We start from the raw sequence: 17,096 nt of genomic DNA, 5'->3' as shown, positions 1-17,096 counted from the left end.
AAAAGCTCTGCACAGCAAGGGAAACAATAAAAAACCCAAACAATAACTTGAGAAATCAGAAAAAATATTTGCTAATCACATATCAGATAGAGGATTACTATGTAAAATATAAAAGAAAACTCATATACCTCAACCAAAACAAACAATATGGTTATAAAATGGTCAGAGGAACTGAATGACATGGATGACATGCAAACGGCTAGAAAATACATGAAAATGTGCTGAACATAACTAATCATCAGGAAAATACAAATTAAGACCACAATGATTTTTCACCTCACACATATTGGAATGGTTGTTATTAAAAAGACAAGCTTGAACAAGTGTAGGCGTCAATGTAGAGAAAAGAGAACCCTAGTGTGCTGTTGATAAATATGTAAATTGGTGAAGCCACTATAAAAAACAGTATGGAGATTTCTCAAAAAGTTAAAAATAGAAGTACCATATAACCTAGTAATCCCACTCTGGGCATATACCCATGGGAATGAAAACAGGATATCACAGATACAAGTGCACTCCCCTGTTCTTTGCAGCATTATTCACAACAGCCAAGACATGAAAACAACCTGTGTCTGTCAGTGGATTAATGGATGAAAGTAGATATTAACACATTAATAATATGATATATATTTACAGTGGACTATTATTCAACCATAAAGAAGACAAGTGCCATTTGTAACAACATAGATGGGTCACGGGGAACTTTATATTAAGTGAATTAAGTAGAGAAAGACAAATACTGTATGGTCTAACTTCTATGTGGAATCGAAAAAACTGAACTCACAGAAACCGAGAGTAGATTGAGTAGATTGATGTCTACCAGAGGCTACGGCTGGGGGTGTGAGAAATAGGTGAAGGTTGTCAAAAGGTACTAATAACCAGTTGTAAGATAATTAACTTCTGAGGCTGTAAGGTACAGCATGGTCACTATACTTAACAATATGAAATCCTATATTTAGGACTTGCTGAGAGAATAGGTCTTAAAAGTTCTCATCAAAAAAAAAAAAAAAAGTTCTCACAGAAAAAAATTTAACTATGTGAGAAAATGTATGTCAACTAAACTTATTGTGGCAATTTTACAATATATACATCCATCAAAGCATTATGTTGTACAACTTAACTATACAATATTATATATCAATTATTTCAATAAAGCTGGAAAAATTAAATGCTATATGACAGTTATTTAAAAATATTATATAGCCATTAAAATAATTTCTATGAAAAGTTTTTAATATGTTAGCAAATGTGTTAAATAAAAATGTTGGCTGCATAAAAAATATGTTAGTCATGTATACACACAAGCACTAATGAATTCACAACATATGTAAATATATTCCAAAATATTAGTGATGGTTCTATCCAAGTGGTGACATAATGACCACATTTATTTTTGTTTGATCTCTTGTTATTTTTCTATATTTAAAAAATGTACACATGTGATATTTAAAATCAGATATTTTTATAGGAAATGAATGCCTCTTTTTCTTGTATAATTCAAATGGATTTTGCCCTTTGTTTAGTGTACGACTTGTGATATGTAAAAAGTCATGGTCACATTTTCACTTCTTTGATATAAAATAATGTCAGGGAAGCATCAAAAGTGGAAGTTCATTCAGAGCAGCTGAGAGCAGTTCTTGGCATGGTGTGGTGATATTTGCTTTGAATGTGTTTATGTTTTAACACCAAAATGAGAAATCTAAACACTAAACTGCTACATCTGGACTTAAACAGAGGATTGTAAAGAGAAAAACTGTACCAAGAGAGAATAATAACAACACCCTTCTCACACCATGGACTGAACTTCACCCATAATGTGGGAGGGGGTGCTTATGATGACCACTTCTCTATTACTGCCTGTCACCTTGTATAAGCACTAACAATGATTAGGGTGGTAGTAAAGCGTGGCTAAGCACTGAACTGCACTAGAGCATTGGGGACTATATCCACATGTATTCTCCTAACTTTTTCCATAGGGTTGTTTACAATGAGTGTGTGAGTCCATATGTTCACCATATTGTGTGCTTTGGGTTTATACTACACTCTCTAACTCTTGTAGTTAGAGTTGGACGGCAGTTCAATAGTTCCAAAGCTGTATTTTTTGCGTTTTTGAACTTTCTGTATATTTGAATGTTAAGAGTTATTCAAACTCAAGGGATAGATACAGGATGCATAGCACAATGCTGCTTCAGGAAAAATCAAATTGAATTTCTTCTCAGGATCAACTGAAGGTTCTATTTTTTTTTTTTAGGGGCATAAATTCAGACCTACATTTTAAGGCATATGAACTACAGGAGCAGGAGTTAGAATTGTGAATGGCTTGGAGACTTGTTCTCACTATTATTGACCAAGTCCATGAGGTTGTTCTTATAGCAGAAATGTCTTGAGAATCAATCCCATTTTCCTCAAAAGGTTGATTTCTAAGTCAATTTTATCTCTCATTTTATAGCATTTTTTCTGGTTGACACATATATGCATATACACATATATAGATGAGGAATACTGTCTTTCTTCTCTTTATCATCTCCTTATTTTCTGTGGCAAATTTTAGTTATAGTTTTCCATTAGTCTTGTTTTTCTTGACATAAAAACAAAATATCTGATATATTAAGGTATTATTATTGTTGTTATTCACTACTCTAGTATTTCTCAGTGCATTTCGGTTTGGAATATATACTCTTTTGAAATCAAACAAATCATTTCATTCCTTGAATAATCCTATCAATGTCACAATAGAATGGTCAATATAAGCATTGCCTTGAATATCAATATTTATGAGAAATAGAGCAGTAAAGTGATCTTGATTTGAAAGTCAAAGTATTCAGCTTTTAGTATTAATTTATTTTTAATTATGACAATATCAATTAACTTCATGGTTTTTTTTATCTATTCCTACTCTAAAAAGTTTCCAAAGCTGTAAAAAGATACACAAAATAATCATTTATTTTTCAACCTCACTGACATTGAAGTTGGTTGCTTTTCAATCACCAATAAAATTTTAGCATTGTGCAGGTCTTACTATATTTACTTTGTTATCAGCTGATAAGAGAAAACTTTAAGGGGTATAAGAAATGAGAGCCCCCTTCTTTCTGACATGGCTATCACTTAAAATACTTAGAATTTTATACTTATATTCACTTAAACCTAAACCACTTATTATAATTTTGTTGGCTAACAAAAACTTCATAGATACCTCCAATTATACCAGATGGTAATATATATAATCCACATCTATCTATCTTTAGGGATATATATGGATATGCATGTATATATGTATATACACACAAATATATTTATATATATATAACCTGCTTTGACACAAAAAAATATATACAAATATATAGTATATATTACAAATATAATACAATAATACAAGTTTTCGTGACCTTGTAACCTTTTCTCTCTCTCTCTCTCTCTCTCTCTGTGTGTGTGTGTGTGTGTGTATTCAAATACCTTTATAGTATTTGATAGTAATGTAAAAATAACCTTTGCACATGGAGTCACAAAACATCTAAATCAAATCAAACTCTTCCTTTATAAAATGCATGGTTTTGGAGAAACTTTTGCATAAATAGTTTATGATCCCTAATGACTAAGTTTTAATTAACTACTCAGAAAGAGTTGTCAATATAGTAACAGAAAGTCAGGTCAGTTGCAAAGATTTTCTGATAACTGCATTCAGTATTCTTTTTAGAATTTGATATTTTAAACATTCCAAGTAATGTTTTCACATAGTATCAGGAATAAGAAATATCTGTCACTGAAATTACTCTGATTTTCAAGATTCTGCCTGCAGTCTCCTGCAGCTCACTCACATTATTGATTTCCCAAATTTTTACTCCTCTCATTACTTTTTTGAGTGTGATTTGATGAATATACCTTCAATCTCATCTCTGAAAATAAGAGCAAATGTGTCAATTGGCCCTGCTGACTTATTCCAGTGTGAGTAGGAGTGTATACCCTGAACTAATTTCCGTGACTTAGAATGTGAGGCAGATATTAGTAATGGTTTGAGAAGGAGATCTGAGTATGCTCTGAGAAAAGGAAAAAACAAACAAAAACTAACACACAGACAAAACTTTTGACCTTTTTCTAATTGCCTGAAAGAATTTAGAGGAGACCTGCTCTGGGAAGGAAGCTATTATCATAGGTAACTATGGTTTAATATGAACTAGGTGTGATTGGGAGGAAACTGGTAAAACCCACTTAATCCAGATCTTCTTTGTCTCACTGTTAGATGGCCCAGCAAATGTTTATTTACTGAACATTTGCATTTCCATCCTCATGTGAATTGTCCTGTTGCCCTTTGAAATCCCAAACCACTACCTTTTCTTAGTCCAAGGTTTATAAACCTTAACTGCCCAATTTGTCCTCTGGTCCCCCTTACAGACCACATATGAATACACATGTAATGGATTTGACTGTTATTTTGACTCATGTTAATTTAATTTAGTCCATCCAGAAGAATTTAGACGGTTATAGAACAGGGATCGGGACACTTTTTGGTTGAGAAAGCCATGAATGCCACATATTTTAAAATGTAATTCTGTGAGAGCCATACAACAACCCGTGTACGTTAAGCATTATCCAATAAAAATTTGGTGTTGTCCTGGAGGACAGCTGTGATTGGCTCCAGCCACCTGCAACCATGAACATGAGCAGTAGGAAATGAATGGATTGTAATACAGAAGAATGTTTTATATTTCTAACGTTATTATTTTTTTTTAAAGATTTGTCTGCAAGCCAGATGCAGCCATCAAAAGAGCCATATCTGACTCGCGAGCCATAGGTTTCCGACCCCTGTTATAGAAGGAACATTATTTTTTCCCCACACACTTGCTAGAAAAAATGCAGGTAAACACATCACAATCCACATTTTTTGTGACTTACAGGACATGGAATGTGAGTATTTTAAATATCATGTTTCTTAGTTTCTTCAAACTGCTAATGATGTTAAACAGGACTTTTTTTTCAGTTTGATAACCATTAGAAGAGTGTGATTTCTGGCAGGAAATCAGAACATACTTTCCCTATTTCTCTCTTCCAACATATTTGATACACTTAAAGCTCCAACAAGGGCAGGAGATAATCCTGCTCTGTTCACAGCTAGAGCCAAACACAGTGACTTACATACAAGCAGATGCTTAACACAAATTTGTTGAGTAGAATTTCTGAGGGAAAGAGGTTTGGGGACTAATTCCCAGTTTAAAGGGTTTTTTCTTATATTATGTAAATATCACTTATTTTTTAAATGATCTTGATAGACCCAGCCACAGTGCATACTGGAACTTAGCAACATGGACCCATGGGAAGAAGAGGTATGAGAAGCAAGCATTAATGGACAAACAAAATAAAAACAAATTAATAAATACAGAGAATATTTTGATCATTGTCAGATGGGAGAGGGTTGGAGTGATGGGTAAAAAGGAGGGGAGATTCATATGTACAAAATGTCAGTTATAAAAAGAGTCATAGGAATATAAAGTATATTGTAGGGAACATAGTTAATAATATTATAACAACTATGTATGGTGTCAAATGTGTACTAGATTTATCTGGGTGACCACTTCTCAAGTTATATAAATGTCCAATTACTATGTTGTACACCTGAAACTAATATGATGCTGTATGACAACTGTAATTGAAAAATTAAAAAATCACATAATCTCATAAAAGAAGTAAGAACTAGCCTGAATTTGAAGGCAAGTAACAGACCTGACTATAGTTTCTTAACTCTAATAGTATATTGCAAGAAGTTAAATTAGAGTTGTTAGAAGATGTAGGCTTGATTCAGGCAGGTAAATGCAGTTACATAGTTTTGGGATATAAGAACCAATCTGGAATATATTAGATGCTCAGCAAGTACTTGTTGAATCAAAGAATGAGTGAATCTGATAAACAAGCCATAGTAAGATGAGTCCAGGTGACAAAATATATTAACATATATATTGAATACTGAAGTATATTTATAGCCAGGTCAAGTTATGTATAAGATTTATCCTCAAGGGACAATTTCCAACAAGATCTAGATTAACAATCAAAATAGTAAAGCTCAGAGCAGGAGGATTATGCAGACATCCGAGGCAGAAGTCCAGCCATTATACACAGAGCAAAGATAAGGTTATATTCCACTATGGAAAACATTGTAGAAGCTCTTCAAAAAATTAAAAATAAATTGCCATATGACCCAGCAATTCTGCTTCTGGGAATATATCCGAAGAAACCCAAAACACTAATATGAAAGAATATTTGTATCCCTATGTTCATTGCAGCATTATTTAGAACAATTGAGATATGGAAGTAATTCAAGTGTCCATCAACAGATGAGTAAATAAAAAAAATAACTATGGTACATACACAAGGGAATACAACCCAGCCTTAAAAAACAATAAGATCTTACCTTTCGTGAAGCCTGGATGGACTTAGAGGGTATTATACTAAGTGAAATAGAACAAACAGAGACAGACAAATAGCATATGTCTCCACTTATATGTGGAATCTAGTGAACAAAATAAACAAGCGAAATAAATAGAAACAGACTCATAGATACAGAGAACAGACTGAGAGTTGTTGGAGGGTAGTGGGGTTGAAAGTTTGGGTGGAAAAGGTAAAAGGACTTAAGCAATTCAATATGGTAGTTACAAAATAGCCACAGAGATGTGGATTACAGGGTCAAGAATATAGTCAATAATATTAAAATAACTAACTATGGGGACAGGTGGGTAATTTAAGTAACTGGGGACCACTCTGTAAAGTACATGATTTTTTAAACCACTTTTCTGTATAACTGAAATTAATACAGAATAATATTGAATGTAAACTATTATTGAAAAATAAAAATATATCCAAAGCAACAATCTATATCTAAAATTAAAAAAAATGAAAGATGAAAAAACTAAAGTTGGGTTTTCAAGTTACTGAAGTTCATGTCAGACATGGGATCTTAAAAGAGACATGATTTTTTTTCCTTATTAATGTCAAGCCTACTTTGGTCAGGAATTACTCAAGAATCAGATACAATCAATTCTGAAATTAAAGTCTCATTTATAGTATCTGTGAAGGACTGTTAAATTCTCTTTTAGTTTCTAAGCTGTAAACACCATGCGAATATATGACAAATGTTTTATATTCTATAACATTTATAACAATACCTAGTGTTAAACATCCATTAATGTTAATTTCTTTAGATTTTGAAAATAGAAGTTGATTCCATCTACATGTGAAAACAAGCTAGAATATCCGGAAGATACAGTTCTAAGAATAAAAAAAACACCAGATCTAATATTGTCTATAAATGAGAGGAGTGCTTCCTGAGAGCATTATCACTTTAGACAACAAAGGTTCTTTCCTCCCATCCAGATAGTTGAGAACGGAGTTAACTCTTTTGGATAATAATCTACCCAGATCATCCAAAATATATGTGGTGCTACTACTGGAACCTGGTTATACCCTGAATTGCATATGCCAACCATTGTTTACAAATTCACATCCAACATAAAATAATACATGATTATACTGGTTTCTCTTCTCAAGTTTCATCTGTTAATGGGCCACTATTCATCTTCTTTGTTAGTTTTATTCATTTTTGGCCTTTTCCCATCTTTATATCCTTATCTGTTCCAGTTGTAGTCATTCCCTTAAGTTCTCTCTCAAGTCTGCATGTTATGTGCGTTCATAAACCACTTGCCTAAACTCTTACAGCCAACTCCTAGCTTAATCTCCTGATTTTGGTCTCTCCACCACCAGAATCTGCTGAATGCTTTGTATGTGTGTGTTTAAATTTTAGCTCAAAGTTAAAAAATATATATTTCCCAATTCCAGAGCTAATATCATGACTGAAAGGTTGAAAGCTATTCTTCTGAGATCAGAAATCAATTAAAGCTGCCCACTCTCACCACTCTACTCAATAGAAACTGGAAGTCATAGCTGGAGAAACCAGGCAAGAAAAAGAAATAAAAGGCCTCAAAATTAGAAAGAAAGTAAAATGATCTCTAATTGCAGATGACATGATTATTATATAAAAAAATCGAGAAAACTCTACCAAAACGGTTAGATCTGATCAACTAATTAAAGTTGCAAGATACAAAATTAACATTCAAAAGTCAGTAATGTTTTTATACACTAACAACTTATATAAAAAACAAATAAAGGAAAGCATCCCATTTAAAATAGTATTAAAAACAGCAAAAACTTATGAATAAACTTAACCAAGGAGGTGAAAGATTTCCAAATTGAAAACTACTAGACATTGATGAAAGAAACTGAAGAAGATAAATGAAAAATAAATGAAAACATATCCTGTATTCATGGATCAGAAAAATTAATACTGTTAAAATATCTATACTACCCAAAGCCACCTATAGATTTAACACAATTCCTACCAAGGTTTTCATGACATTTTTAAATTTTTTACAGAAGTAGAAAAATCAATCCTAAAGTTCATATGGAACCACAAAAGACTCCAAATAATCAAAGTAATTCTAAGAAAGACAAAGCTGGAGGTATTATATGTACTAATTTCAAAACCTACTTCAAAGCTATAGTAATCAAAACAATATGATACTGGCATAAAAAAAACAGACCCTAGACCAATGGAATAGAATCAAGGGTCCCAAAATAAACCATGAATATTTGGCAAACTAATATTAGACAAGGGATGCAAGAATACTCTGGATAAAAGACAGTATATTTAACAAGTAGTGCTGGGAAAATTGAATATTCACATGCAAAAGAATGAAACCAGACATCTATCTTTTACCACTAGCAAAAACTAATGTAAAATGAATTAGAAATATAAGTGTAAGACCTGAAACCATAAATATCCTGGAAGAGAATATCAGGAAAAGCTCCTTGATATGGGTCTTAGCAATGATTTTTTTAGATATGACACCAAAAGTAAAGACAACAAAATAGAAAACAAATAAGTGAGACCACATCAAACTAAAAGTCTTTTGTACAGCAAAGGAAACAATCAACAAAATGAAAAGACAATCTATGCAATGAGAGAAAGTATTTGTAAACCACATATTCAATAAAGGGTTAATATAAAAAATATACCAGGGGTCCTCAGGTTATGACAGTCTCAACATATGACGTTTTGAGCTTACAACACTCACTCCCATAAAAACTTAAAGAAAAGGAGACGTGAGTGTTTCAACTTATGCCATTAGCATTGTACTTATGGACAACATGGGCATATAAGTTTGGTTGTGTGTGGCAGAAGAGTATGAATTATTATTTTTCTGTGGCTTAGTTGTGTTTTTATATTCTAGATTATGATTTTACAAGTGTGTTAGGATAGGTAGGTGACTTAGGCTAGGGTGTATTTCAACTAACACCAATATTCAGGTTATGTAACTGTCTTAAGAAGAGAGCTGTCTTGTAACCCGAGGGTCCCTGTATAAGGAACTGTTATAGCTCAATAGGAAAAACTACAAATAACCAATTTAAAAATAGGCAAAGGACCTAAATAAATAATTTTCCACAGAGTATATTCAAATTACCATTAGATACATGAAAAGGCACTCAGCATCATTAATCATTTGGAAAATGAAAATCAAAACCATAATTAGATACTAACACACTACTGCTAGGATGGCTGTTAACAAAAACAAAAAAGATAACAAATGATAGCAAGGATGTGGAGCAAAGGTAACCCTTGTGCACTGCTGGTGGGAATGTAAATTACTGCAACCAATATGTAAAATAATATGAATGTTCCTCAAAAAATATTAAAAATAGAATTACAATACAACCCAACAATTCCACTTCTGGGTGTCTATCCAAAGAAAATGACCTCAACATCACAAAGAGGTATCTGTTCCCCCACATTAATTCATTAATTGAAGCATTATTTACAATAGCTAAATCATGGGAACAGACTGTCCATCAAAAGATGAAGAATATGATATATAATATATATAACATATATATATTATATATATATAAGGTCTAATGGAAAGTTCTGTTCGTTTCTATCACAAGTTTTGACATGTAAGCACATGTTTATTTGGCGCATGTGTGCCTCTCTATTTTTATCACTTAATGTATACATACTGATGTAGCAAATTAACTAAAACAAAGTTGATTCACGTTAGTCTTATGTGTGAAGCGATAGTGTACCCATGGCTACTGATAAAGTTCATTTATGCCACTGTAATTTTTATGAATTTCAACAAGGAAGAAATGCTACAGAAGCATGTAGAAATTTATTGAAAGTGTTTGGTGAAGGAATAATACTGACTATCACTTGTTTTTGTCCTTACAAAATTTTTTGAAGGGCAAAAAATTCAAAAATGAAGAAGATAATAAACAAGCACTGGTTCAATTTTTCACATAAAAAGATAAAATATTTTTCAAAAATGGGATATACAAATTGTCCTCATGCTGGCAAGAAATCATTAATAATAATGGCAATTATATTATTTAATAAAGTTTATTGACGGTAAAAAAAATTTGTATTTTGTTTTATTCCAAAAATGGACAGAACTTTCCACTAGACCATATATATATATAATATATATATATTATATATATACACTCTAGACATACATACACACACATATATATAATTGAATACTATTCAAATATAAAAAGAGGAATATCCTGCCATTAATGACAATCTGGATGGACTTTAAGGACAGTATATGAAGTAAAATAAATCACACAGAGTAAGGACAGTATATGAAGTAAAATAAATCATACAGAATAAATACTGTATCACCTCACTTTTATGTGGATTCTTAAAAAAAAACAAACACAACTCATGGAATGAGATCAGATTTGTAATCAGCAGAGGCATGGGTGGGGATGGGGTAATGACTGAAGATGGGTGATGGAAGGTGAGTGGATGGAGGTGGTTAATAGGTATTCACTACCAGTTATAGGTCCTGGGCCTGTCAGCATGGTGACGATAGCTACAATTCTGTTTTGCATGTTTGCGTGCTTCTAAAAAAGCAGATCTTCAATATTCTTATCACAGGTGAAAAAACATGATGGATGTCAACTACGCTTATTGTGGTAATCTTTTCACAATACAAATATATATATATGAAATCATTATATTTTATACCTTAAAGTTATACCATGTTATATGTTAACTACATCTCAATAAAACTAGAAAACAGCTTCAAAAAATTTTCTCAAATATATTATACGGGAATTTTTACTAAGAAGCATTTCAGAGCCTGACCTGTGGTGGCGCAGTGGATAAAGTGTCGACCTGGAAATGCTGAGGTCGCCGGTTCGAGGCCCTGGGCTTGCCCGGTCAAGGCACATATGGGAGTTGATGCTTCCAGCTCCTCCCCCCTTCTCTCTCTCTGTCTTTCTCTCCTCTCTCTCCTCTCTAAAAATGAATAAATAAAAAAAATAAAATTAAATTAAAAAAAAGAAGCATTGCAGATCATTTAAAAATTCATTTCTATCCATCAAAGTTAATTTTTCTGAGAGTAAGAAGGGATTTAATAGGACCTATGGTTTATTGGAGAAAGAGAATTTCAGGCAGAGCCCAACCCACTGCCTCAAAATATGCGTCTTGACAAGATCTCCAAGTGGCACTTGTGCATATTGCAGTATGATAAGTACCGCATGTGGTCTGAGTCTTAGTTTGACTCACATCGGAAGTAGTTGGTGTGTCTTAATAAATAGTGATGCCTGTGTTCTGTCTCTAACAAATTTACTGTATCTCTTTTCTCCAGGTTTATTGATACATAATTGACATAAAACATTATGTAGTTAAAGTTTACAATATGGTGATTTGAGACATATATATTATGAAATGATTGATATAAGGTTAGTTAACACCTCCCTCACCTCGCATAATTATCTTTTTTAGTGGTGAGAACTTTTAAGATTTACTCTCTTAGCTATTGTATTTTTGAGTATAGAATACAGTATTGTTAACTAATTTGTAGATTTTGACCCAAATCTCTCCATTTGCCCCACCCTCCAGCCCATGGCAATCATGATTCTACTCTCTATTTCTAGTTTAGCTGTTTTTTAGATTCCATGTAGAATTGAGAACATAAAAGTATTTGTCTTTGCCAGACTTATCTCACTTCTGCTGAGTATTTCTTGACTATATGCCTTAAAACTACTTTTATGCTGCCGTTCTCCACATTACAGGATACATATGTGCCCTACTCGTGACTTCATCAAATCTAAGCTGCTTTATTTGACTTTGAGAGTTTTCAATACTTTAATTCTTTCCATCTATCTTCATTTTCATCTACCCCTGAACTCAATCCTCAGTGTGTGTAAAAACATCTTATATCTGTGTAGCATCTTAAAGTTTAGAGAAAGCTTCAGAAATATATACTTTTCAAAATAAAGTGGGCACGATTATGTCCACTTCATAGAGACCCCAAAAGGCAATGCAATGTTGCCAGGGTCACAGGAAACAGCAAATGGCAGAACCCCTTTCGCTGCACTATCGTATCATAGAGCTCCTGATGTCTGTCTTTCCTATGCTATGTTTCTACTCTACCTTTCCAACCACTGCTTCTTTCTTTATGTGGATCTCCATAAACCATCTTAACCCACATTCATCCCTTTGGCGAATTAGTTGAATTAGGTAATTTTTGTGTATTTTATTTTTGAAGCCATCACATTTTACAAGCAACAATTATGTCTTATTTAGGGCTCTGAAATCATTAAAATATCTTTTACAGTATTGAGCCATAATTTGTGATCAATAATTTTGGTTAAGTTGCAGTGAACCAAAGACCTACCATGTACATGGCTACATGCTGAACAAAGCAGCTAATGAAAAGGTGATACCTGCCCTTGAGGAAATTTTGCCTTTGGGGTTTGGGGAAATACAAGAATTACAAAAAAAAAAAAAGCTCTAAGTAAAAGGGAGCAAAATAAAGTGAATAGTAGATTTGAAGTTTAAAACAACTGTTAACATAAAATTGTATTAAACACATAGTATAAGTTGGAAATGAAGAGCTCAAGTCATTGAAACAAAATTGAAAATGTTTAGTAATTATTCATTCAACAAGAATTTGTAAAACCAAAAATATGTTCCCAACCTTTAGGGAAGCAAAGATCATGAGAGCGGACACTTCATCCAAAGAAATAAGTATAATACGTGGAAGAAAAGACTAGAATTGCAGTGTGTACAAAGCATTGTAGGAGTACTATGGTGAAAGCCATTATCTCTATGTTTCAATCACTTAACACTAAAGTTATAGTGAAAACTAGATAGAACTGGTAGTGCAGCCATGTTGGTTTATTTGTATTTCAACTCTCAGATTGCTGGTTTAAGTGTTCTGAGCAAGTGGAGTTCACCAGGCAGACAGGTTGACATATTGCACTCCTTTATTTTGCTAGCGTCGCATATTCTCCCTTAAAGTGGAGCAGGAATTGAGTTCATAGCTCAGCAGAGCTGTTATCTTAGGCTTGTTAACTTCTTGGATGTAGCCCATGAACAGTTATGTTCGTGAGAGAGAGGTTATGAAAATATCTGTAAGTGAATTAAATCAGTGGGGGTTTTCACTGAGAAAAGATGACTTTGGAAACAGGCATTTACTAAAAGGGTCTCCAGTGAAAAATGCTGTAGCGCTGACTGATTTTATTTGGAAGTACAAGCCGTGAGTTTAATAAAAGAATATAATTATTGAACAATTTTGTCATTTTCTGTTAATTTAACTGGGGTAATGGAATTCAAATGAAGCTCTACTGATTTTATTTTTCTGGCAGGTATGTAATATCTGTTTTATATAAATATATGGTAAACTCAGCAAGACACTGCAAAATTCTTATTGGTTCTATTATTAACTGGCTTCTGTGTCCTTATTGGATATGTAAGCAATCTCAGCCCTGTTTCTTCCTTACCTGTAAGCAGTTTATTAAATAGACTGGACTAGTGAAACCATCTTGCATTCCAATTTAACCCCCACATAATCAAATATAGTCAAAGATGTACTGGGGGAAAAGAAGTCCTGTTACAGAGTCAGCACCTGTGTTAGCAACCACTCTCCCAAGAGGATCCCTGCAGACTTACACCTTTCTTACTGCTCTTTTGCCAGTGACAGCAACTTGTTCCTTTATGTGTAGTTAGAGGTGGGTCTGGACTGGAACTAGTGATGTGAGTGTGAAAGCCTCGGCACAAGTGCCCTTGTTCACCATGACCTCAGTATGTTCTTCATTCAGCCAACTGACTGCTCCCCTGAGACTTTGAAATGACCCAAGATAGGAATGAGGTTACAACATGTGAAAACACTTTAGGAATACCGCCCCAGTACTTAGTATTTCTTGTCGAAGTAGCTCAATGAGATATCTGCTCCCCACCCCCTTCCTTCTGGTATTATGGAGGTGGAAGCAAGATTGCTATGAGAAAAAAAGCTTACGTAGACTTTGGTTTCACACCGCTGGCTTGTTAAAAGAAAGGGCTGTAGCCTGTGTTCTTTCTCAGTGTTAATGAGCTGGTATGTTGACAGTCAGTGGAGAGAAAGGTTCAAAATGTACCTGTTAAGTTATATTAGCAAGTTATTAGCTATTTGAAATGACTGCAAGGAGTATGTTGAGGAAAGATCAATGGGATGATACTGTTAGTGTGAAGCTTTTATATGAAAAGCAATTCTGAAACATAATTCCTAATAGAAGATCTATTAATGCTGTAAAATAAACCAATAGGTTCATTCCAGGGAGTAGTAAGTAGGTGATATTTGGAAATGGAAAAGTTTAAATGCAATTAGGAACCCTACCAATGATCCCTGCCTGCCCTGTAGGACACCTCATATTACATATGCTCAGAAATAAATTGCAAGTTAAAAAAATATATATATATTTTTTGTATTTTTCTGAAGCTGGAAACGGGGAGAGACAGTCAGACGGACTCCCGCATGCGCCCGACCTGGATCCACCCAGCACGCCCACCAGGGGCAACGCTCTGCCCACCAGGGGGCGATACTCTGCCCCTCCGGGGCGTCGCTCTGCCGCGACCAGAGTCACTCTAGCGCCTGGGGCAGAGGCCAAGAAGCCAACCCCAGCGCCCGGGCCATCTTTGCTCCAATGGAGCCTTGGCTGTGGGAGGGGAAGAGAGAGACAGAGAAGAAGGGAGGGGGTGGAGAAGCAAATGGGCGCTTCTCCTGTGTGCCCTGGCCGGGAATCAAACCCGGGTCCCCCGCACGCCAGGCCGACGCTCTACCGCTGAGCCAACCAGCCAGGGCCTAAAAATATTTTTTAAAGAAAATTTAAATCAAGGGTTTTATTTTTTTTCCTTTTCATATGTACCACAGACAGTATAATTTCAGAAACCCCTCCAGAAGCCAGCAAAAGAAAATACTGGGGAGAGAGAAATGAGTAGAGTGTATAGGATATTTGTGTTAGTGTGTGTGTGTGTCAGTGTGTGTCTACATCCAGGGAATATGAGTGTACACACACACACACACATACACACACCTGGGTGTGTGGAGGGAGGGGCTTTGCAGCAGCATGATTTCTGTCTCACCTCACACTACTTGCTTTTAGATCTTTTTTGTATCTGGTTTCTTTGAAAACATGACAGGACTTCCCAGTTTGCCTAATGGCTTGGCAGGCCTTGTAGAGTACCAGCATTCTAGGAATATGATTTTAAGCTCACAACTTCTCAATGGGTTTCACCTTTTCATGTCTCTCATCTTCCTGCCCTGTGGAATTTACCTTAGGCGAAAAAAAGAAAAAAAGAAAAGAAAGAAAGTAAATGGAAAAATGTAAAGCAAAAAAAGCACTACAAAATGACTGATTTTGCTAACTTTAAACACTTGAAGGTTTAATACAGATATTAAATTTAAAACAAGTGCTTGCTAATTGGCAATAAAAGATTCCCCTTCAAACATGTTCTGTCATGACTTCTTTTATTTCCTCTTTGAGGTTTCTGATCTTTCAACTTCCTCCTAGTCTCTGCTCCTGGAATGTGTCTTGGAGTTCCACAGCCAGAGATCTGAAGATAGAATTCTCCTCAGAACTGTCCATATGCCCCTGTTGGAGTTACATTTACTCACATCTCACATCGAGCATAATGATTAAATATATATATTTATTCCTGAACAAGCCAACTAGAATTTTCTAAAGATTATCAGTGTTTAAAATATAAATACTATCTATGAATATGTGACTATAGAAACAATCTCCTTTAATCTAATTAACAACTGTGAGAAATGTATACAACTTCTCATTTTTTAGATGAGAAAGCCTCAGAAAGTTCAGATAACTTGTTCAAGGTCACCAAGCTAGTAAGCAGCAGAATCAGGCCTTTAACTTGAGTTTTATTTGGCTTCTTGATTCAGTGTATTACCTCTGTGCCTTTGGACACGTTCCTTACTTCTCATTCCCTTGACTGCTCATATGTTAAAAAAAAGTGTTGATGAGAAAATAAATTGCTTGCCTGTACTGGTCACATGTGCTGAATTGGCATTATAATTAGTCTGCCTCTATAGTTTGTTCTCCATTTCAGGGCTTGTCCAACTTTAATGAGTGTTGAAATCATCTGGAATCCTTATGACACTGCATGTGAGATCTAGTACGTCCATCTAGGAAGAATCTGAGATCATCTCTGAAAGCCAGTCTACAGGTCACCCAACACTTTGTCAAGGAGAGTTACACTTGAATTGTTCACAAGGAAATGTGGAGGCCAAAGTCCCATTTCTCCTTTGGAAGAATGATTTAGTTATGCCATTTTGGTAGGATACTTGTTGAGATGGTGAGATCTCAGTTTTGCTTTCTGTTTCTGCACCTATATTGTCTCCACCCTTATTCCCTTCAAGAAAGTAGCCTGACCCTTTAATTCTCCTTGTTTTGATGGCCTTTTCAGGGTAGGAGGCAAAATAGTATTGGTGATTTCCTTCTTATTAGAATGATATCAATAGCATTCCATTTCCTCTGAAAGTCTGATAAAATTAATTGCTTGACTATACTGGACACTCATTAAAAAGATTGTCTTCCAGGAAGAACAGTGAATAATTGTCATTAAAGAGAAGAAGGAGGAGAGATGAGAAGCAGGAAAGAGGAGAGAGAGAGAGTGGAGAGGGAGAGAGGGAGGAAAGGGAGGAGAGGGAGAGAGGCAGAGAGATAGAGAGGTAGAGAATGAGAGAGTGAGAGAGGGAGAGAGGGAA

Source organism: Saccopteryx bilineata, chromosome 2, assembly GCF_036850765.1.
Source record: "Saccopteryx bilineata isolate mSacBil1 chromosome 2, mSacBil1_pri_phased_curated, whole genome shotgun sequence".
In the NCBI taxonomy this organism is placed as follows: domain Eukaryota; kingdom Metazoa; phylum Chordata; class Mammalia; order Chiroptera; family Emballonuridae; genus Saccopteryx; species Saccopteryx bilineata.
This window is presented reverse-complemented; position numbering follows the sequence as displayed.